This window comes from Callithrix jacchus, chromosome 10, assembly GCF_049354715.1.
Source record: "Callithrix jacchus isolate 240 chromosome 10, calJac240_pri, whole genome shotgun sequence".
In the NCBI taxonomy this organism is placed as follows: Eukaryota; Metazoa; Chordata; class Mammalia; order Primates; family Cebidae; genus Callithrix; species Callithrix jacchus.
In genome coordinates, this window is record NC_133511.1 from 128,125,718 (window position 1) to 128,149,081 (window position 23,364).

The 23,364-nt window shown below is 47.9% G+C and overlaps 1 protein-coding gene across 23 annotated transcripts in view; it reads right to left on the minus strand.

Moving 5' to 3' along the window:
- The window catches only part of SHANK2 (SH3 and multiple ankyrin repeat domains 2), a 720,394-nt gene extending 700,998 nt beyond the window's left edge, over nucleotides 1–19,396 (minus strand). For 16 of the 23 annotated variants that reach the window (XM_078341739.1, XM_078341735.1, XM_078341733.1 and 13 more), the window contains exon 1: nucleotides 18,521–18,620. The gene's annotated coding sequence lies outside the window, so the exon portion shown is untranslated. Of the gene's footprint in view, nucleotides 1–17,538; nucleotides 18,011–18,416; nucleotides 18,621–19,159 lie in introns of those variants that run through there. The other 7 variants (XM_078341737.1, XM_078341726.1, XM_078341719.1 and 4 more) reach the window with 3 other exon arrangements.
- Nucleotides 19,397–23,364: the final 3,968 nt, after the last annotated feature.

Below are 23,364 nucleotides of genomic sequence, written 5' to 3' on the forward strand. Positions count from 1 at the left end.
GACTCAAGATATTTGCACACCTATGTTTGAAGGAGCATGATTCATGACAGCCAAAGGGTGAAGCCACCCCGGTCCCCATTGATGGGTGAACATATAAACAAAATGTGGTCCATCCACACCATGGAATATTACTCAGCCACAGAAAGGAAGGAAATTGTGACACACGCTGCCACATGGATGAGGCTTGAGAACATGATGCTGAGTGAATCCAGCCAGACACAAAAAGACAAATACTGCATGATTCCATCTGGATGAGGTCCCTACAGAAGTCAGGATTGAGTAGACTGCGGTCACCAGGGGCGGGAGGAAGGGGGACGTGGTTTCACTTTTGCAAGATGAAGAGTTCTACAGACAGACGGTGACACTGGTCGCACAGCAATGGGAGTGAACTTAATGCCCCGGAACTACACACCTAAAAGTGGTTAAAGAGTAACTTTTTTTTTTTGAGACGGAGTCTTGCTCTGTTGCCAGGCTGGAGTGCCATGGTGCGATCTCAACTCACTGCACTCTGCCTCCACATGCAAGTGGTTCCCTGCCTCAGCCTCCCAAGTAGCTGGGACTACAGACACGCACCACCAGGCCTGGCTAATCTTTTTGTGTGTTTTAGTAGAGATGGAGTTTCACCGTGTTGGCCAGGATGGTCTTGATCTCCTGACCTCACGATCCGCCCGACTCGGCCTCTGAAAGTGCTGGGATTACAGGAGTGAGCCATGGTTCCCGGCCAAGGGTAACCTTTTATGTTATGGGTATTTTGCACAATTTATAAAATGTGCATTGGGGGAAAAAAAAAGTGCTGTCCCATCAATTGCCACTGAACTCTTCCTGTATCAAGCATCACCTCCTTCATCTCCTTTAAATGTCTGCTGGAGGACCACTTCCTCAGTGCGGCTTGCCCCAGTCACCCTGCTAAAACGGCAGCCCTTCTTGCTCCCAGTCCCGCTCTCCTTTCCTCCCGCACTGAATCCCTGCTTCTTTATGGCTCCCTTAATTATTGCTGGTTCCCCTGGCTAGGGTGTCGACCCTACAGGGGCAGAAATATTTGTCTGTCTGGTTTACTGTTGTATCCCAGAGTCCAGATCAGCCTAGCAGACGCCCACAGCACACGCCACCCAAAGACGGCAGGATATGCATTCTTCTCAAGGGCACGTGGAACATTCTCCAGGAGACGCTTCATGCCCGGCCATAAAACAGCCTCATTAAACATCACCAGGACTGAAATTATACAAATAATGCGCTCCAATCACGATGGAATGAAATTAGAAATCCGCTTTACAAATGCACAAATATGTGGAAATTAAGCCACACACATCTAAATAGCCAGCGGGTCAGAGAATAAACCACAGGGAAATTGGAACACACTCCAAAATGAGTGAAAAAGAAGACAAAACATATCAAAACTTAGGGAATACAGCAAAAGCTGTACTTAAGGGAAATTCAGATCTGTGAATGTTTATATTCCAAGAAGAAAATCTCACATCAGTAACCAAAACCTTGCGGAAGCAAGATAAGGGAATGGGAATCAAACTGAGCAAGCAACAGGAAGGAAATGACAACGGTGAGGGTCGACGTTAATGACATCTAGGCTAGAATAACAAAGAAAATCAATGAAACTACAAGTTGGTTATTTGAAAATATCAATAAAATCGACAAACCTTAGCTGGAATGATGAAGAAGAGAGGGGAAGACTCCAATTACTAAGCTCGGGAATGAAAGAAGGGACGTTACCAGCTCACAGAATTAAAAGGAATCGGCTGCTCTGCCTATGGAGTAGCCATTTTTTTATTCCTTTCCTTTCTTAACTTGCTTTCACTTAAAAAAAAAAAAAAAAAAAAAGAACGAAAAGGAAAGGGACTGGGCACGGTGGCTGAATGCCAGCACTTTGGGAGGCCGAGGTGGGCAGATCAGGAGGTCAGGAGATTGAGATCATCCCGGCTAACATGGTGAAACCCATCTCTACTAAAAATACTAAAAATTAGCCAGGCGTGTTGGCACGCACCTGTAGTCCCAGCTACTCGGGAGGCTGAGGCAGGAGAATCACTTGAAACTACAGGTGGAGGCTGCAATGAGCCGAGATCACACCACTGCACTCCGGCCTGGGCGACAGAGGGAGACTTGGTCTGAAACACACACACACACACACACAAAGGAATCATGAGACAGTGCTACAAACAACTACACACACAGAAGCCAATTAGAGAAACTCACACGAAATCCACACATTTCTGGTGGGACATAAACTAACAAACTTGACTCAAGAAGAAACAGACAATCTAAAAAGACCTATGACAAGTAGAGATCCAATTAGTAATTTTAAAAGTTTTCACAAAGAAAAGCCCGGGCGCCGATGGCTTTACTGGTGAATTCTACCCAACAATTAAAGAAGAATGAAGGCCAATTTTGCATCGACTTTTCAGGAAAAAAAAAAAAAATGGAAGAGAATGCTTCCCAAGTCATCTTAGAAGGCCAGTATTACTCTGACACCAGAATCAGACATCACAAGACAACTACAGACTTCCTCAGGAGCCAGACGCCTACAAAGTCCTCTCCCGTTTCCTGTCTACACTTGCAAGCCTGTCCCACTCTACAGACAGGCCAGGCTGCTCTCCCAGAGGCTCCTAAGCCACCTCAGGCTCTGCCAGCCTCCATGACCCCACAGCCTAGGAGGAGCCCCTGCACGCTCTCACCATCCTAGGTTCGACAATCAGAGGGCCTGCCCTGGGGTGGGAACCACCTGGTGGCTGTCTGAAGCCCCCAACTAAACTTCACAGGCGTACCCTGAATAACAAGAAAAGGGACATGCATCATTCAAAACGCCCTCTGGACCACGTGGCAAAGCCAGCTTTCAAACCGGACCCGCGCACTGACACAGTGGATCTCATGCTCCTCCCAGAGGCTCTCGGTGTGCAGCTCCGGAGCCAGCCTATTCGAGAGATCCATGAAATCAAACCATTTTATCGTAACACCGAGATGTGAGCTGCGTGTTCAAGCTCATCCTCTCCCACACACACAACGGAAGCTACAGAACGTGTGATGCCGCAACAAGCTGACCGCGGGAGCAGATACTGGAACCCAGCTGTCTTCCATTAAACCTGACGGCAAAAGACTTTGCAAAAATGTTACGCCATCCTTCTCAACAAGTGCTTTTTTTTTTTTTTTTTGAGACAGAATCTCACTCTGTCACCCGGGGTGGAGTGCAGGGGCTCAATCTCGGCTCACTACGACCTCCGCCTCCCAGGTTCAAGTGATTCTTTTGCCTCAGCCTCCTGAGTAGCTGTGACTACAAGCATGCACCACCATGCCTGGATAATTTTTGTATTTTTAGTGGAGACAGGATTTCACCACGTTGGCCAGGCTGGTCTCAGACTCCTGACCTCAAGTGATCCACCCACCTTAGCCTCCCAGAGTGCTGGGATTACAGGCATGAGCCACTGCATTCTTTTTTTTTTTTTTGGAGACAGGGTCTCACTCTGTCACCCAGGCTGGAGTACAGTGGTGTGATCATGGCTCACTGCAGCCTCAACCTCCCAGGCTCAGATAATCCTCCCACCTCAGCCTCCTGAGTAGCTGGGACCACAGAAGATGCATGCCACTACACCTGCTAATTTTTTATTTTTTTTAGAGACGGGGTCTCATTATATTGCCTAGGCTGGTCTCAAATTCCTGGCCTGTGGGTAACACCCACAATGGTCACCGAGGAAGGAGAACTGTGCAGACCCCAGGCACAATTTGTGTCTGAAGTATAACTCACTGCTTACTTATATCTAGCATACATATATATATAATCATACTTAGTCCTACATAATCTTTCTATATAATCATATAACTCACTGCTTACTTATATCTAGCATATATATATATAATCATATAACTCACTGCTTACTTATATCTAGCATATATATATATATAATCATATAACTCACTGCTTACTTATATCTAGCATACATATATATATATAATCATATAACTCATTGCTTATATCTAGCATATATATATATAATCATATAACTCACTGCTTACTTATATCTAGCATATATATATATAATCATATAACTCACTGCTTACTTATATCTAGCATATATATATATAATCATATAACTCACTGCTTACTTATATCTAGCATATATATATATAATCATATAACTCACTGCTTACTTATATCTAGCATATATATATATAATCATATAACTCACTGCTTACTTATATCTAGCATATATATATATAATCATATAACTCACTGCTTACTTATATCTAGCATATATATATATATAATCATATAACTCACTGCTTACTTATATCTAGCATACATATATATATATAATCATATAACTCATTGCTTATATCTAGCATATATATATATATAATCATATAACTCACTGCTTACTTATATCTAGCATATATATATATATAATCATATAACTCACTGCTTACTTATATCTAGCATATATATATATAATCATATAACTCACTGCTTACTTATATCTAGCATATATATATATATATAATCATACTTAGTCCTACATAATCTTTCTATATAATCATATAACTCACTGCTTACTTATATCTAGCATACATATATATATATAATCATATAACTCATTGCTTATATCTAGCATATATATATATAATCATATAACTCACTGCTTACTTATATCTAGCATATATATATATATAATCATATAACTCACTGCTTACTTATATCTAGCATATATATATATAATCATATAACTCACTGCTTACTTATATCTAGCATATATATATATATAATCATATAACTCACTGCTTACTTATATCTAGCATATATATATATAATCATATAACTCACTGCTTACTTATATCTAGCATATATATATATATAATCATATAACTCACTGCTTACTTATATCTAGCATACATATATATATATATAATCATATAACTCACTGCTTACTTATATCTAGCATATATATATATAATCATATAACTCACTGCTTACTTATATCTAGCATATATATATATATAATCATATAACTCACTGCTTACTTATATCTAGCATATATATATATATAATCATATAACTCACTGCTTACTTATATCTAGCATATATATATATATAATCATATAACTCACTGCTTACTTATATCTAGCATATATATATATAATCATATAACTCACTGCTTACTTATATCTAGCATATATATATATATAATCATATAACTCACTGCTTACTTATATCTAGCATATATATATATAATCATATAACTCACTGCTTACTTATATCTAGCATATATATATATATAATCATATAACTCACTGCTTACTTATATCTAGCATATATATATATAATCATATAACTCACTGCTTACTTATATCTAGCATATATATATATATAATCATATAACTCACTGCTTACTTATATCTAGCATATATATATATAATCATATAACTCACTGCTTACTTATATCTAGCATATATATATATATAATCATATAACTCACTGCTTACTTATATCTAGCATATATATATATAATCATATAACTCACTGCTTACTTATATCTAGCATATATATATATATAATCATATAACTCACTGCTTACTTATATCTAGCATATATATATATATAATCATATAACTCACTGCTTACTTATATCTAGCATATATATATATATAATCATATAACTCACTGCTTACTTATATCTAGCATATATATATATATAATCATATAACTCACTGCTTACTTATATCTAGCATATATATATATAATCATATAACTCACTGCTTACTTATATCTAGCATATATATATATATAATCATATAACTCACTGCTTACTTATATCTAGCATATATATATATAATCATATAACTCACTGCTTACTTATATCTAGCATACATATATATATATAATCATATAACTCATTGCTTATATCTAGCATATATATATATAATCATATAACTCACTGCTTACTTATATCTAGCATATATATATATATAATCATATAACTCACTGCTTACTTATATCTAGCATATATATATATATAATCATATAACTCACTGCTTACTTATATCTAGCATATATATATATATATAATCATATAACTCACTGCTTACTTATATCTAGCATACATATATATATATAATCATATAACTCATTGCTTATATCTAGCATATATATATATAATCATATAACTCACTGCTTACTTATATCTAGCATATATATATATAATCATATAACTCACTGCTTACTTATATCTAGCATATATATATATAATCATATAACTCACTGCTTACTTATATCTAGCATATATATATATATAATCATATAACTCACTGCTTACTTATATCTAGCATATATATATATAATCATATAACTCACTGCTTACTTATATCTAGCATATATATATATAATCATATAACTCACTGCTTACTTATATCTAGCATATATATATATATAATCATATAACTCACTGCTTACTTATATCTAGCATACATATATATATATAATCATATAACTCACTGCTTACTTATATCTAGCATATATATATATAATCATATAACTCACTGCTTACTTATATCTAGCATATATATATATAATCATATAACTCACTGCTTACTTATATCTAGCATATATATATATAATCATATAACTCACTGCTTACTTATATCTAGCATATATATATATAATCATATAACTCACTGCTTACTTATATCTAGCATATATATATATAATCATATAACTCACTGCTTACTTATATCTAGCATATATATATATAATCATATAACTCACTGCTTACTTATATCTAGCATACATATATATATATATAATCATATAACTCACTGCTTACTTATATCTAGCATACATATATATATATAAATCATACTTAGTCCTACATAATCTTTCTATATAATCACATAACTTACTGCTTACTGTATCTAGCTTATATGATCATACTTAGTTACATACAATCTTTCTATATAATCACATAACTTACTGCTTACTGTATCTAGCTTATATAATCATACTTAGTTACATACAATCTTTCTATATAATCACATAACTTACTGCTTACTATATCTAGCTTATATAATCATACTTAGTTACATACAATCTTTCTATATAATCACATAACTTACTGCTTACTGTATCTAGCTTATATGATCATACTTAGTTACATACAATCTTTCTATATAATCACATAACTTACTGCTTACTCTATCTAGCTTATATGATCATACTTAGTTACATACAATCTTTCTATATAATCACATAACTTACTGCTTACTGTATCTAGCTTATATGATCATACTTAGTTACATACAATCTTTCTATATAATCACATAACTTACTGCTTACTGTATCTAGCTTATATGATCATACTTAGTTACATACAATCTTTCTATATAATCACATAACTTACTGCTTACTGTATCTAGCTTATATGATCATACTTAGTTACATACAATCTTTCTATATAATCACATAACTTACTGCTTATTGTATCTAGCTTATATGATCATACTTAGTTACATACAATCTTTCTATATAATCACATAACTTACTGCTTACTGTATCTAGCTTATATGATCATACTTAGTTACATACAATCTTTCTATATAATCACATAACTTACTGCTTACTGTATCTAGCTTATATGATCATACTTAGTTACATACAATCTTTCTATATAATCACATAACTTACTGCTTATTGTATCTAGCTTATATGATCATACTTAGTTACATACAATCTTTCTATATAATCACATAACTTACTGCTTACTGTATCTAGCTTATATAATCATACTTAGTTACATACAATCTTTCTATATAATCACATAACTTACTGCTTACTGTATCTAGCTTATATAATCATACTTAGTTACATACAATCTTTCTATATAATCACATAACTTACTGCTTACTATATCTAGCTTATATAATCATACTTAGTTACATACAATCTTTATATATAATCACATAACTTACTGCTTACTATATCTAGCTTATATAATCATACTTAGTTACATACAATCTTTCTATATAATCACATAACTTACTGCTTACTATATCTAGCTTATATGATCATACTTAGTTACATACAATCTTTATATATAATCACATAACTTACTGCTTACTATATCTCGCTTATATAATCATACTTAGTTACATACAATCTTTCTATATAATCACATAACTTACTGCTTACTATATCTAGCTTATATGATCATACTTAGTTACATATAATCTTTCTATATAATCATATAACGGATATAGTAAGAGCTGTACCAACACATTTAGTGCTGATTTATAGAATCCTCCCATATAACCATATAGTAGTTCGTAGTAGGAGGAATGCCTAGAGCAGTCACAGAACAGAAGCAGTACATGGGAAAACAGCCAGACCAGGACGAGAACCAAAGGTCCCGGCAGTGGCGTCCCTGCCTGAAAGGGCACACGCTGTATGCAGGCTTGGAGCAAGAGCCTCTCCTCCTGATAAAGGAGTTGTAGCACCTGCATCCAGCTCCTGTGGAAAGTCGGCCTCAGGCCTGAGATCCTGGAAGTAACCGAGGGAGAAGAACCCCTCTGGTGTGACCAGTCACGGTGGCTGTACACCCTGTCAGTCTTTTCTCAATTCTGTGCTAGCTCAAAGAATCCTCCCATAAATATCTTAAGACAAGAGCACAAGTCTGTCAACTCCCACTGCACTGGCTTATAGTATCCTTCTATTAGAAACCCTTTGAAGTCTCCAGCCCCCACATAAGAAGTGTTGTACATGACACCTGCTGCACACAGCCCACCTCTTTGCCTCGGTGACCTAATGGGGGTGGACCCCTTTTCTGTACATGACCCTCTACTACTGCACACGGCCCCCTACTGTGCACTGCCCACCTCTCTGCCAGGTGACATAATGGGATGGCCCCTTCACTTGTGACTCACGTGATTATGTCTGCCCTATCATTAAGCCTATACATGATGACCTCACTTATGACCCTTCTTCCTGCTTGTACCTGATAATACAGACGCCTCTGGGCGTTCGGGGCCTCAGCGGTCTCAGCTCACAGGTGGCGCGGCCCCCCGAGTCCAGCTGTGCCCTCTTTCACCAGTCCTTCTTCACCAGTGTCCTCTTTACTTTTCGGATCCTACACCTCAGCACAGCATAAGGGACCCCCCATGACCCTGTGGGGCCAACAGCCCTACAATGGCCTCAAGCAATCTTCCTGCCTCAGCCTCCCAAAGTGCTGGAATTGCAGGCTGAACCACCATGCCCAGCCTCACCAAGTGTTTTTGTTTTGAATGTTGTTTTTCATAAAAACACATCATTTATACCAACATGCGATGAGTTTATTACTGCTATTTTTAAATGCATTAATAATATTTTTAAATTCTCATCGGATAAGTAACAATAGATTAGTGCTCATACACAAAAATCTTCTGGGTCCTTCAGAATTCTAGAGAGCAAAAAGGGTTCCTTAAGCTAAATGTCTGAGAACCACTTTGCTACCTCATCTGCTTTACCTAAAAGCGAACAGAAAAATGAACTGGCGTGCCACCCAGGAGACGATGTGGAGGCTGGGGAAGCGACCAGTGCCCTACTCTGCACGGCGGCATGGGCGGCCACCCAGTGTGGATCCCAGCTGGGCCACGTGACCTTTAGCACGTTCAGCCACTGTCCTCTGCCCTGGTTTCCTCCTGGGGAAAATAGGGCAGCGACATTGCCACTGTCTCCTCAGGGCTGTGGCAGGATAGCTAAGTCTGCATCCGCCAACGCACTCAGGGACCAGGGCCCACGTAATCACCACGCTGTTATTTTCACGCTGTAAAGTCGCTGAGGGTCCACTAAGGAAGACAGAGAAAGGGAGACCAGCCTGACGATCCCTTTAGCCACAGAGACCCCAACTCCCCGAGGAAGAGGGATGGGGACAAGACACCCTGACACAGCCAGCCACCCTCTAAGTCCACCTGGGGTGGGACACTGCATCCGAGGGAAGGTGGGCTCCTAGCTGCCGCCTCCACCAGGAGCTGTGAGCTTCCAGACAGCTGAGCCTGTCTAAGCTGCCATGGAATCCAGAACTGCTGCCTTCTGAGTTCCTGAAATCCTCGTCTCCTCTACTCCCTTAACCCAGCCGGGAGTGGGTGTCCCTCTCCGACAACCCAAACAGGCTTGTCACAAGCAGGCAGACTCAAGAGAGAATGGTCCCAAAGGGGACTCTGCCCAGGCTCAGCACAGAGAACACCCACCAGCCACCACGCCTGAGTCACCACACCAGGCCCAGACACTCCCCACAGAGATCTCAAAGAATCAAAAACAACCCACGGCAGGCACCACAGGACACACAGGGTGGCGACTGTCTCCCCACGCTCCAGCAACCCGCAGCGCTTCCCAATTCCAAAGGCTGGGCGAACGTGGAGTTGCCGTAGGGAAGCAGGTCAGCCCTGGCATGCTCCCCGGTAAGAATGTGGCACAGGGGGCCGGGCGCGGGGGCTCACACTTGTAATCCCAGCACTTTGGGAGGCCGAGACGGGTGGATCACGAGGTCAAGAGATCGAGACCATCCTGGTCAACATGGTGAAACCCCATCTCTACTAAAGATACAAAAAAAAAATTAGCTGGGCATGGCGGTGCATGCCTGTAATCCCAGCTACTTGGGAGGCTGAGGCAGAAGAATTGCCTGAACCCAGGAGGCGGAGGTTGCAGTGAGCCAAGATCACGCCATTGCACTCCAGCCTGGGTAACAAGAGCGAAACTCTGTCTCAAAAAAAAAAAAAAAAAAAAAGAATGTGGCACAGGGGCGTCCCTGTGTCTGGGGAATTACAAACGCCACATATCAGGCCTCGCCATGACCGTCTGGAGGAAGTGCATTCCCGGCCCAATCTGGACTGTGTCACGTTCCATAGAAAACTCACTGCTTAGCCAAAGCCACTCACCCACATCTGCCACGTAAGTGTGCTGGGTGCACAAGACTGGCGGAGACACGGATCTGGGGGCTTTGCGCTGCCTGCCCAGGAACCCATCAGCCCAAAGGCCCATGGCATTAAGCAGCCAGCCCAAAGGCCACCACAAGGCTGGCACGATGCCTGACACCCTCAGAGCGAACCAAGAAAGGATAGGCCAGTGGCTGGATGGCTTCCTGGAGCTGAATGACCCTTGATGGAGGGAAAGTCCAGAACCGGGACAAGGGGCAGTGGTGATGCCATCTGGTCAGTATCTTCCCCTGCCAACATCCCCTGGTCCATGCTTGGTGCCCCTGCAGGACCTTGAAATGCAGGTAGGAGCAAGGTGTGATCCTTCTCCTGAGGACCTGGCCACCTGGTGAGGAGGCGTCAGACAGGAGCCGGCTGGACCAGAGGCAAACAGCTCCAGTGTGCAGGCCCTGCACAGGAAGCAGGGAGTGGAGCAGATTCTTCATCCCAGGGACATTTGTGGCAGGTGGACAGGAGCGGCCGAGCCCTGTGCTCTCAGGGATACAGCTGAGGCAGAAGCATCCCCTGCTACTCCCCAGGAAGCCTGCCTTCTCCCCAGGAAAGGAATCCAGGCCAGGATTTTCAGGAAAGATAGGCTCAGAGGCTCATTTCCCACGTCCCAGGAGCCCAGAAATCTGAATCCGCTCCAGGCCTGGAAACCCAGGAGGCCCTGCACCCCATTCCCTGGGCCCTAAGCCTCCCAGGACCCACCCCAGTGGACCAGGGGTCAGGCTGCCAGCTGTCCAGACTCTTGGCCCTTCCCTACCCCAACGAGGACTATAGGCACTGACTCTGGATTCTTCTAGAGGAGGGGACTGATGAGCCAGAGCGAGGACAACGTGGGGCAGGACATCCCCAAGCCTGCAGGGAGGTGGCAAGCCTGGCGGTGGCCAGAGCTCACAGCGGGTATCGCCTGTCACTGCCTTCACCTGGGTATCACCACTGTTCCCAGGTAAGAAACACCTGCGGGACCCCGAGTGCGGTGTAATCTTGTGAACTCAAATCTTCTCCCCTGCAGGGGGGTCTCAAAATGAGGTGCAAGGACCCTTTGCAAGTGGACCCAACTGAGCATGGAGGGTAAAGAAGTCTTTCCTGAAATCGCTCAGGGGAGAAAGGCCTCCGGTCCCCTTTCCCACCTTCCTCCCCAACATCCCTGAGATTTTTACATCACAAAGGCATTGCTATCCCCAGGAAGCTGGCAAGGCGGGGGTGCAGCTCCAGGTGAAGAGCCCTCCGGACACCTAACGAAAGGGCTCAGGAAGCTGGGCATCAATTAAAACCCCAAAGACGGGCCGGGCGCGGTGGCTCAAGCCTGTTATCCCAGCACTTTGGGAGGCCGAGGCGGGTGGATCACGAGTTCAAGAGATTGAGACCATCCTGGTCAACATGGTGAAACGCCGTCTCTACTAAAAAATACACACAAAAAAAAAAAAATTAGCTGGGCATGGTGGCGTGTGCCTGGAGTCCCAGCTACTCGGGAGGCTGAGGCAGGAGAATTGCTTGAACCCAGGAGGCGGAGGTCGCGGTGAGCCGAGATTGTGCCATTGCACTCCAGCCAGGGCAACAAGAGTGAAACTCCATCTCAAAAAAAAAAAAAAAAATCCCAAAGAGACCCACTGCTTTGTCACTCAGGGGTGCAGTGCCAGCAACATTTCCCCATCCCATCTCTCAAAATCTGTAATATATTTATAGTTTTTGACCAACTGTGCCTCAGCAATGACTGTACAGCTTTTTCTATTCAGAAGTAATTTTTTAAGTACTTAGCAACTTGAGGTCACAGGAAATTTCATGAAAGTCAATTTATGTATATTTTTCATGCAGAGAAGTATGCTAGGTTGATTAATAAACGACCCATGAGTATAAAAGTCTATTACATTAGGATATAACTCTTTGGGGAAGTGGCTGCATAAATTCAAGAAGAAAAAATAATGATGAAAATCTCCTAACACTCACTTCCGTATCTGTGAAGGAAAAGTGGATATGGAGTCACGATGGGTTTATATCACAGTGAGTCAAGAGTTAGCCAACAGCTACTTTTAAAATATCGGTGTTTACCTCACAGAGGTACCGTAGCCTTTACCAGTATTTAAACCCATGAAGAAAAATGTTAGGCCAGGCGCCGTGGCTCAAGCCTGTAATCCCTTTGGGAGGCTGAGGCGGGTGGATCACAAGGTCAAGAGATCGAGACCATCCTGGTCAACATGGTGAAACCCTGTCTCTACTAAATATATAAGAAAAATTAGCTGGGCCTGGTGGCGTGTCCCTGTAATCCCAGCTACTCAGGAGACTGAGGCAGGAGAATTGCCTGAACCCAGGAGGCGGAGGTTGCGGTGAGCTGAGATCGCGCCATTGCACTCCAGCCTGGGTAACAAGAGCGAAACTCCACCTCCGGGGGGAAAAAAAAAAAAAAAAGAAAAATGTTAGATGTTGACGGTAAAACGTGTGAGAAGCCTGGTAAATGATTAATGGCAGAATCTGAAAGTTCACTGGCAATTCTTTCAGCTTTGCTGGATATTTGAATTTCTCATAAGAAATTGTTGCAGAAAATGTACGAGAGGATAAACTGCTTTTTTAAAATAACACTTTTAGGGAGAGGGGAAAAAAATGGAAGCAGCGGGGCCTGGCCAGGCTGTGAGGCTTATCACCTCTAATTCACACCTCCTGGGGGGTCTCCGGTGCGGCCTTTCTAAGTCCAGCTGCCCCCACTGTTCTTCCTCTCCCTCTGGGGGGACTGCAGTGCTGTCTTTCTACTGCATCAGGATTTCTGGGAGGGGGGCCAGGAGTCCTGCATCCCACCATCTGGAATCTGCAACCTCAGATTGGGAGTTTGTGGCCTAACTCCACTCACATGCCCCTCATTGAGCTAACCCCAGAACAGCGACCATGCCCAGCAAGGACAATTTTCAAACACCGTCCCCAGTCGTGCTCTGGTGCAGCTTGGGGTTCAGCAATGACATCTGGCAGCCAATCAGGGGAGCCCAGCGTGTCCCTGCTGCTGCCCAAACTCCTGGCGGCCCCACAGGCTTTTAAGAGCTTAATTTCCCAGGGAGCAGGCTGCATTTCAGCCAGCCCATCCCCCAGGTACCTGCATCCAGAGAAACCCAGGCTATGGTCCCTAAACACAGGGCAGGCTCTGCGTACCAGGCACAGGCCCATCCTCCTCTGCCTTGCGAAGACTGGAAACCCTCGAATGCAGGGAAGGCTCGTGTCAGAGGCACCTGTACCCTAAAGCCCAGCGTCAGTACTGGCACCACAGCCAAGGAGACAGCTGTCCATCAGCAGCATCAGACCAGTCCTTGAATCTGCTTTCAACAACGGAAAACGTGCAGCACATCAAGAAGTCTGATCAGAAGCTGGTTTTCACCTGCTGACCGCAGCGCTATTTCACAGCACGGAGCGAGAAGTCTAATTTTCCAACGGCTGCCTGGCTGCTTGTCTAGCTGGGTGGCATGCATTTACCCGCCGTGTTTGTGGGGTCAAGGGCTCCCCTACCCACTAGCTGTGTGGGCTAAGGCAAGCGGCTTCACTCCTCTGAGCCTCAGGCTCCTGATCTGTGAAATGGGAATCGTAATGAATCGGAGCTGGCTCCTGGGACTTCTGTGACATTGAATGAGAGAATAAATAGCAAGAATATGGCACTAATACCAACCACAAGGAAAATGCCCGGTGAGAGTCTCACTACCCTCACTGCAGCTGCTGTTATTAGCGGGTGCTGTGCTCTGTCCCCACCCTGGGATTCTGCCAAGGGCCCATGTTCAGTCCCAGGAGGATGCCTTCAAACAGCCGGGACCTCCTCCAGGAGTCTGCATACCCCCACCCCACAGTGGGCCTGGGACCCTTTCTATGCCCTGCAGCACTCAGCGGTCACCTCCATCACAACCCCTGTCTGGTGGCGCCTCTTCCTCCCCATGAGCCTGGAAGCTCCCTGAGGCAGCCCTTGCTGCCGGTCCAGGCCTGGATGAGGCGGCAGGCCCTCAGATGGTTATTCATGCGGAAAGAAACACATCCTAAATCACCTCTGGCCATCAGAGAATGACAGGTCTCTCATTTTGGGTGGGAGGTTAGGTGCAGTGGCCAAGTCACAAAGGTCACTCAGCCCCAGGGGGCTGCAGACTCCAACCCCTGCACTAAATATGTACCCAGTCTCTCAACAAGTGATTCATTCTCCCAGTGCCCAGGTGAATGGCAAGACCGGGTCGCTCCAGAGATGAAAGGCCAGCCTTTGTTTCCAGCTATCCTCCATTCTCCTCCCCTTCCTTCCACAAATTCCCCTCCTGTAGAAACTGAGAGGGTCAGGAAATTTGCTGGGGGTCACGGGGATGAAAGAAGAACCTTCAGGGTCCTTCCCTGAAGCTCACAGTCCCAGTTACAGGACACCTGGAGGCTCCTGAAGAGGCTGAGGCGTCCATTTCCACCAGCTTTTCTCAGCCACACCCTCCAGGCTGCCCCCAGGTGAAAGCTCCTCCTGGAGTTTACAAAGCAGGAGGTTGGATTTCCAGGCAGGTGAGAGACCCCAGGCAGGTGAGAGACCCCAGGCAGGTGAGTGACCCCAGGCAGGTGAGTGACCCCAGGCATGTGTGAGACCTCAGGCAGGTGAGAGACCCCAGGCAGGTGAGAGACCCCAGGCAGGTGAGTGACCCCAGGCAGGTGAGTGACCCCAGGCAGGTGAGAGACCCCAGGCAGGTGAGAGACCCCAGGCAGGTGAGAGACCCCAGGCATGTGAGAGACCCCAGGCAGGTGAGTGACCCCAGGCAGGTGAGTGACCCCAGGCATGTGTGAGACCTCAGGTGTCGTCCCAGAACTCCTTTAGAGGCACGAGCTCGGGCCCCACAGCGGCACCCAAGCTGAACCCCACTCTAGAAAAGTGCCCATCCCTTATCAGGTCCCACAAGGACGCCAGAGTCTCTCATCTGCAACTCTGCTACATTTCTGGAAATAAGGCAAGTATGTGAAAACACTGCCTTCCTATAAAAAGCCATTTTTAGGAGTGTGTTCCTGTATATTGGTCAATTCCTGGCCCGTTTTTCTCTCCCATCCTTTTCCTCATCGCTGATGAAATATAAAATGCAATGCGGTCTCGAAATCCCTTTACCTTCCTCTGGGCAGCACTCACATCTGGTATCACCTGGCTCCCCAGCCCCCGGCCTAGACCAAGATGGCTGGAAGCCAGTAGGGGCCCTGCACACAACCCCAAGCACCTGAATAAAGAAATGAACGAAAATCTCCTTGAAACTCACCCGAATCGGAATAGGGCTTTCTAGAGCAGACTACTTGGAGATGGTAGGCACAAAGAACCCTCACATAGAGCCCCCCTTCGCTGGGGGCATCTAACTGGTTAAAAGCAGCCCAGTGCCATCAACCCAGCCCACTGGAACCATCTTTATGGGCAAAATCACCTACTCATAGAGTCACCTTTGATACTTGAATTCCAACCTCCTTCCAAAGGGACCCAAAGCAGCACCAAGCTTTCCACCCAATTCTTCCTTCCAGGAAAACAGGGAGTTCCTGGGTGAGGTAACAATCAAAGGCCTTATAGCCAGTGCCCCCCAGGAGCTGGATCTTCCAGGCACTACTGGTACACCTGGGTTCCTCTGAGGACAAGGGTCTCCCTCAAGCCCCATTAGAGGACACTGTGACCGCCGGCAGAGAAACCCACAGCTCTTACCTACCAATCCCCGCCGTGAGAGCAAACAGCGGCTTTCCCCACAATTAACACTGATCCCAGAGCCGGCCCAGCTGGCTCCCCTCACTCCGCTCCTGCAGGCTCAACCCTTTTATGACCCTCAAACTTGTTTCCAACCCACAAGTAGTGGGAAAACTCCAGACGCAGTTGGCCCGGGGGCTGCTCTGGACCTGCTGAAACCACCGGGGCGCCAGGCTAGGTGCCTGGCGCATAGTAGGGCGTCACTAATTATGTGAAGCGGACCGCGGAGCACCGGGGTCAAGGCTGAATGGGCCAGGTCCTTTTCCAGGGGAGAACTTCCCTGTCTGGGTCTGCAAAATCGAGGGTCACATTCCAGGTAGAGAGCAAACCGCCCACCCCCACCGGGGGACTTCGAAATCACCTCTCTGGATCTGGAAGCTTAATTAGCTGATTGGCCTCATTAATGTTAGAACTTGAGTTTCAAACGAAAAAGAGGTCACGCAACTATCCAATTTACTACCTCGAATTTCCACCCGAAAACCACTTTATTTTCGGATGGCCTCTGAGGACGCCCAGGACCTTGCCCGAAGCTGCCAGCCCCCCGCCACGCCGAGGGCCCTACTTGAACCCCCACACTTGAATCCCCTCACCTGCCCGGCCGGAGCGCCTTCGCATACCCAGGAGCCCCGAGCCCCCTTAAAAGCTCGGCGGCGAAAACCCAGGGTCACCTGCACCACCCTTTCTCCCTCTGGGTTCCCTGGCCCCAGGGAAAGACGAACCTCGCCCGCGCGCCCACTCACCTCGAGCAGGGTGTCCGCACGCAGACCCGCCTGGAGAGCGCCGCGCTGCGCCCCACCCCCCACCCGCCCCAAAGTCCCAGAACACGGGCGGCGAGGTCCACCGCGGCCCCCGCACCCCCTCCCCAACCCGGGCGGCGAAGCCCGCTGCGGTGGTCGCACCTGCTGGCTCAGTCCGGCGGCCCCAGCCCCGGTGACGAGTGCGCTGTCGGCGTCTCCGGGAGCGCTCCCCGCGCCTGACGCCCGGGGCCGGGGCCGCCTGGCGGAGGCGCCGGGGCCGCTGGCTGCGCGGGCGGAGCTGCCGGGCCGCCGGGGAGGAGGGATGCCCGGGCGAAAGTTGCCAGGGAAACTTGATCAAGTCGCGCGCGCCAGTGCCAGCTTCCTGCATAATTCACGGACGGCAGCGGCCGGGCTGCGCCCGCCGGGTCTCCCTATCCCAGCTGGCGAGCCCGGCGGACGGGGGTCGGGCACCCGGCGGTGGCTCCGCGCGACCCCCGGGCCATGAGCGCCGGACCCGCCAGCCCCGGGCCCGCACCAGGCGCGCCGGCCCCGGACTCTCCGCGACAGCTGCTGCAGCCGCGCGCGCCTGGATGGGAGCTGGGTGCGGGGCCACGGTGACCGCAGCGGGGTCTCCGGGGACCGGGAGGCCGCGGCTCGGGTCCCCGCCTCCGCGCGCCACCTGGCGGCCCCGCACCGGCTCCTCGGCTGGGCTCTCTAGCCCGGGTCCTAGGGCTGGCGGGCGGCGACCTGGGGCGAGGAGACCTCAGGAGCGCGGCGGAGATCGCACCACACGCTCTGTCCCAGAAAAAGGGACAGGACACGCCGGAGACCACCGGGTCCGTGCACGCAGGGGACTAGGCGGGGGCTCCTGCGCGCTGCGCCCACGCCGATGCCAAAGCTTTCCACACCGGCCCCTGCCCCGGAAGGAAGGCGCGCGGGGGGAGGGGCTCGCTATCGAGAATCGACCCCCACCTGGACACGCTGCTCCCTCCCTCCAGCACCCGCTTCTCCAGCCTCTCTGGGTCCAGGACTGCGCTTACCCGGTAGTTGGTGCTCTTGGAATCGAGACGCACCCAAAACGCCGTCAGTGAGGAGGGCCGGGTGCCCAAGGGCCCCCTCCCGTCCTCCCCATCCGCAGCCTTACCTGGCTGGGGCAGCTGCTTCGCGAGTCAGGGGCGGGTCCGAGCCCCCCGGGAGCGCTGGAGTCCGCGCACACCTGGCTCCCGCGGCGCCGCGCCCAGCCCGCCAGAGCGCGGGAGCCGCGGCCGCCGCTCAGGTGCAGGGGGTGGGGAAGGACCCGGCCCCGCCCCGCACTGCCGCCAGCGGCCCGGGATCCCCCGAAGGGCGGCTCGGCCCCGCCGGTGTAGGCCCCGGCGAGGGTGGGGGAAGGGCCCTCTCGCTACCGAAAGGACGCGCGCTGCCCAGGACCCGCGGGCGACCAGCCCCAGCCCCCCGCCCCGGCCCCGCTCCAGCTCCCGCTCCCGCTCCCGCTCCCGCCCGCGGCACCGGCTCGGGCGCGCGCGTGGGGTCTGTTGTGGCAACCCCGGGAGATCGCGGGGCGTCCAGGCCGCCTCCGCCCCGCCCCGGGCTGCGTGGCCCACGCACCTCCCCCTCCCCGGCCGAACCCGGCCGAGGAGAAAGTCCCTGAATTTTGTAAAGTCCGGTGTGCGCGATTATCCTGAACGCAGCTGGCTACCGCCACAGAGTATTTATAATAATAGGATTCGGAAATAGAGGCCGACTGCACATCAAAACGTTTGCAGAGCAAATGAAAACTTTGTACCCGGGTAAAATGCCGGCGTCTGCTGCCCAGGCCGCCAGGTCTGGGGCGCCTTCCTCCCAGGGGTGCACCACGAGGTCTCCGCCAGCTGCCCTCCAAGCCAAGAAAAGCTGGGGGGTGGGGCGGGGAGAACAGAAGCCAAGGGCTCGGGCGAATCCCAGAGGCAAAAGGCACCCTCCGGAGACTCCCAGGCATGCTGTTATTATCCAGGCCTCCGGATTGCTAGGTTTGCCGAAGCCCGAAGGGGCAGGTCCTGAGCTCTGAGCTGTGGCCGGGTTGATTTACTCCTCCCTGATCTGATGTGTGAGCCATCGGCTGATAGATTTTCTCAAGACCTTAATCATTCACTGGGAATTTCCCCCAGTACAAGCTGCCTACTTCTGAGTAAGCTCTTGAGGTCTCTGTGTTCTGGGTTTTCCAATATTCTGGAAGGGGCGGGTGGGGATCAGAGTCCAAGCCGTGGAGAACTGCCTCCAGAACCCTGAAGTTTGACATTACGGAACCCCCAAACTGTGCCCCCCACATAGAGAGAGAGTGTGTGTGTGTGTGTCTAACAGGACATGCCTGGGAGGTTTGCATGGGCTGGTGACTTCAACATACCAAAGGCAAAGTTAAATATTTGCTCTAGATACTTTTTTTTTTTCTGCTTGCATAATTGTCCCACATTTCAAAGAAGTCTTTAAAAGCACTTAGGTTTAAAAAAAAAAAAAAAAGTTGTGTTTGGGGCCTGAATATTTCAGAACACTCGGGGAGTAAATATTGTAACTCCTTGGGGCAGCTGCCTTCTTAAGCATAGACTTGACAAAATATTTTGTCAAATAAATAAAGGAGGCAATCAATCAAATAATAATAATCCCCAAACAGGAAGAAGGTCGCCCTGGCAGGATCCTGCAGGCATCCTTTCTTTGGCATGGAAGCTGGGGCTCCCGGGAGAGGGGTCGGCAGGACAATCGGATGTTCTTTGGGTTCACCAGTGGCAGGCGCAAGACCTGGGTGGCAGGGAGTGGGGGTGGAGCTCCATCTTTCCACAATGCCTGTCAGTACCCTCCACCCCAAAGAAGGCAAGTCATCTGAATCAGTGGTATATTTACCCTGCAAACCCAGCTCAAACACCTAATCTTAAGATAGTTCCCTCCTTTCACCAGATTCCCAGCCCCAGAACGCCCCTTCCTAGGTTTCTAGACCCCCCCACTGCTGCTGGTCACAGTTCAGCTGTGAACACTTTTCTGATAGCTCCGTGCAAGGTTTAAGACGGATGCCATTCTGCTGTCTCTGAGAAATACTTCCCTAGGGATGCAGGCCTCGGCCAGCCTTCCACCCAAGTGCACACCCCTTGGGCCATCCCCCTCCAGTCCTTCTGACCTGTTTGTTAGCCAACAAGAGCACTGTGTGAGAGCCCCAGCATTCGGCATTTTAAAGACAGCATCCTGCTTCCGCCCCAGTTTCTTTGTGTCTGTTTAGAGATATCCAGTTCAGCCTTGCGCGCCAATGAAGCAACACCCTTCAAGTCTGTAAAAACCTCTTGTGATCCCACCACAAGGAAAATAAAGGTGAGAGGTGATGGATATACTAATTTCCCTGATTCGATCATTACACATTGTATACATGTATCAAAATCTCACACTGGACCCCTTAAATATTTACTACAATTAGGTATCAACTAAAAATATTGGCAGCAAAAAAAAAAAAAAAAAACAAGCCTCTTATGAAAAGGTTCAGGATCAGTAAACACTCTGTATTTACACCTGAAGGCCCTGAGCGGGCATCTCAGATTGAGGGGAACACCGACCCCCACTGCCCATTTGAAGTAGGACTTCTTTCGGGCTTCTCATTTCTGCTGAGCCACCCAAACCACCAAGTGCCATGTTTTAGGTTCAGTTTAGGAAGAGGAGACCTGACCCTCCTGGCTTCTTGGTTCCAGAACCCCTTGGTTTTATTTCTGGAAACTGCCTTCCTGGATTCGCCAGGTTTTGCAGAAAGGCGTAAGGTTTTCCATCTGATCATCATCTCTTTTTTCTTGTCCGACCTGAACCATGAGACCATCAGCCACATTTGTGGAGTGCCTGCTGTGCCTCCCTGAACACGCCAGGACTTTGTGGGAAGAGCAACTGTTTTACAGAGGACTGGAAACTGGGGCACCGTACCCTCAGGGATGTGAGACATAACCACCGTTTTTGGTCCTGGGGAAAACATTATAAATATTTTGCGGCTTAGATGAACCCAGAGGCTCACTGCCTTCAGCAGCTGTCCCTCTCTCCCAGAGAAGCTCCTGGGTTTGGGCTTATGTAGTGATAGCAGGAGGCCAGCACATCTTCACAGAAAGGTTCTCAGACAGCCTGAGGAGAACGTGGCCTAACCCAAGGCAACCCTGTTATTTAACAGGTGGGAAGCTGAGATCCGAGGAGGGGAGGAGACTTACTCAAGGGCATGAGGTCAGAGCCACGCAGGCAGGCACACACAGGTGAAGCCAGGTGAAGGCAGGTGTACACAGGTAAAGGTAGGTGCTCTGGCCAGCCAGTCCACCACATCCCCTTGTCCCTGTCACATTCTCCCATGCTTTTGGCATTGTTTTCTACTTGTTTTCCATGACAGGAAGAGATCCACTTCTCTCCTGTTCCCTCCCATGTCAAACACTGGAAAATTCACTAGTTTCTCTGAAATTTCATGACAATGTCTAACTCAATCACATAAACCTGAGGCTGTAAGGATTCACAGATTCTACAAGTCCTCTAACTCCTGTGCAGAAGCGCCTCTCATGTCTCACCTCTGTAGCTTCCTGTGGACTTTTTTATTCCTCTCCATTCATTTTCCATGAGCTTACGTGGATGGATCTGCTCAGAAAAGCATCCTGGGACTTTGACCATAAGCGTCTGGGCTGCTACCTAGGAGAGTAGAAGGAGAGTTTGTTTCTCCTGGAATCTGAGCTGATGAGAGGGGATGGTTTGGAGCTTTTCCTGCTGCCCTGGAGCAGGAGGATGTGGGGAGCAGCAGGCAGGAGGGGAGGCTGCAGGACAGGCTCTGCCGGGCTACCCAGCCAGGCCATGTGCTCTTCCCCTGAGGCCAGAACAAGGGTGTCTTCCACCTTCTCCCAGCCTGGGGTGGTGGTGCAGGGCATCCTGTAGAGTGGAGGAGTTAGTCCCTGAGGGGCCACTCCCAGTCCTTGCGGAAGCAGAGCTGGGAGGCTAGGGGTGTGGGGGGGGCGGGGAGCTGTCCTGCCTCCACCCGCAGGTGAGCAGTCCTGCTGGGGCTCATTGTGCAGCTTTTAGGAAGGGCCTTTGGAGCCTTCGTTGCTTACAGCAGGGGGCAGGACAAAACACCTGTATGGGGAGATGTCCTCCATGTACATCTCCCTTCCACTGCTCCCTCACTCCTGCTCCCTGGCATCAACTCTCAAATAGGGGAGCCTGCATCCGAGTCCTTGTTCCAACCAGAGTGGTGGGAAAACCCAAAATAATGTAGTGCCCTTGCTTATCCACAGAGGATACATTCCAAGACCCTCACTGGATGCCTGAAACTGTGGACAGTACTGACCCTGATATACATTATTTTTCTATCTCATGATCCAGACAGGTGAGTGGCATATGCTGCGTGGAGTCTCCGGACAAAGTGATGCTTCACATCCAGGGTGGGATGGGGCCGGATGCCGGGAGCGGGAGGTTTTATCACGCCGCTCAAGACACCACGCAGTTTAAAACTTACTAATTGTTTATTGATGAAATTTTCCACTTAATATTTCCATACCTCAGTTGACCTGGGGTAACTGAGACCACAGATAGTGAAACTGTGGTCAGGGGTCACTGTTATATTAAGAACTGTCTGGTGGGCCGGGCGCAGTAGCTCATGCCTGTAATTCTAGCACTTTGGGAGACCGAGGTGGGCAGATCACTTGAGGTCAGGGGTTCTAGACCAGCCTGGCCAACCCAGTGAAACCCTGTCTCTACTAAAAGCACAAAAATTAGCCTGGCATGGTGGTACATGCTGGTAATCTCAACTACTCAGGAGGCTGAAGCATGAGAATCGCTTGAACCCGGGGAGGTAGAGGTTTCAGTGAACCGATATCATGCCACTGCACTCCAGCTTGGGCAACAGAGGGGAAACTGTCTCAAAACAAAACAAAAATAAGAAAGAAAGAAACATATCAGAAGATCCCATTATAACCAGCTCACAAACCCTTGAAGTTTTTTGGACAAGCAAGGAAATAAGAAAAA